A 1,032-nucleotide genomic window follows, 5' to 3' on the forward strand; every position below is an offset into this window, starting at 1 on the left:
GCCAGTAAGGTTCCCTTGAACATGTGTACGATTCTCTTCTCCTTGTTCCTGATCGGCATTAACATCTTTCCATTGTCAACTCGACACAGTATTCCGGAATCGTTGGCCTCTTTGATCAGCATGGTGCCTTGACGATCCTCTTCCAGTTCGGCTTCGACTATACTGATCGAATTCGGGAGCAATTCTTCATCCTTGGCTATCTTAATTTTGATCCGACGCTGCTTCTCGTCTGTAGTGCTTGCAGGCTGGCTCGAACCCGGAACGATGTTTGACTTCAGGATCCAGGCCGATCCTCGGTAATAAACCAGCACCAATCCAGTATTCAGAAGATCCTGTCCAAGCAAAATATCTCTCCCCTTCATCGCCCAGTCTGGCAAGACCGTCAACCAGACCTCCGAATGCGTCGATCCGTCTGTTTCCAGCGTCACGAATGCCTGACCGATCGGAGTGCACATGCCTACACACATTCCAGATACGGCCTTCAAAGGACTCGGCGTGATATCTAGCTCGAGGTCTTTACTTGCTGCTTCTCCAATAACCGATATTTCTGCTTCCGTGTCAACTCGAACCGTCCATGGTTTCCCATTGATTCTGACGTATTTTGCCGTTGTCTTGCATACCTCCGGCCTCATCGACTCGTCATTCACGCCTCGCCTTGTGTCCTTCATTGTTGCATTTATAACAGACCATCTTCCTGGGAAATTTTCTGTCTTGATCAACCCTCATTGCTGTTGGTCGTCCGGGCTCAGATGACTGACTACCGGCTCCGAAGTGGAGTTGATTGAATGCGATAGAATCCTTCAAATCGCGAATCAACGCGGAAACATCCTTATGACTCCGACCTCTCATTATATGCGTCAGCGATGCATACTCTGACCTGAGTCCCTTCAGAATGTAGTCCTTCAGTCCTTCGATGCAGAGTCCCAATCGCAAGCTTATATTTTCGGTTCGTCGGGCATACGCCTCCAAACCTTCGAATCGACCCTGTTTGCAACGGTATAGCTGATCCAGAAGCATCAACTGGGTTTGTTT

Source organism: Galendromus occidentalis, unplaced genomic scaffold, assembly GCF_000255335.2.
Source record: "Galendromus occidentalis unplaced genomic scaffold, Mocc_1.1 scf7180000077536, whole genome shotgun sequence".
Classification (NCBI taxonomy): domain Eukaryota; kingdom Metazoa; phylum Arthropoda; class Arachnida; order Mesostigmata; family Phytoseiidae; genus Galendromus; species Galendromus occidentalis.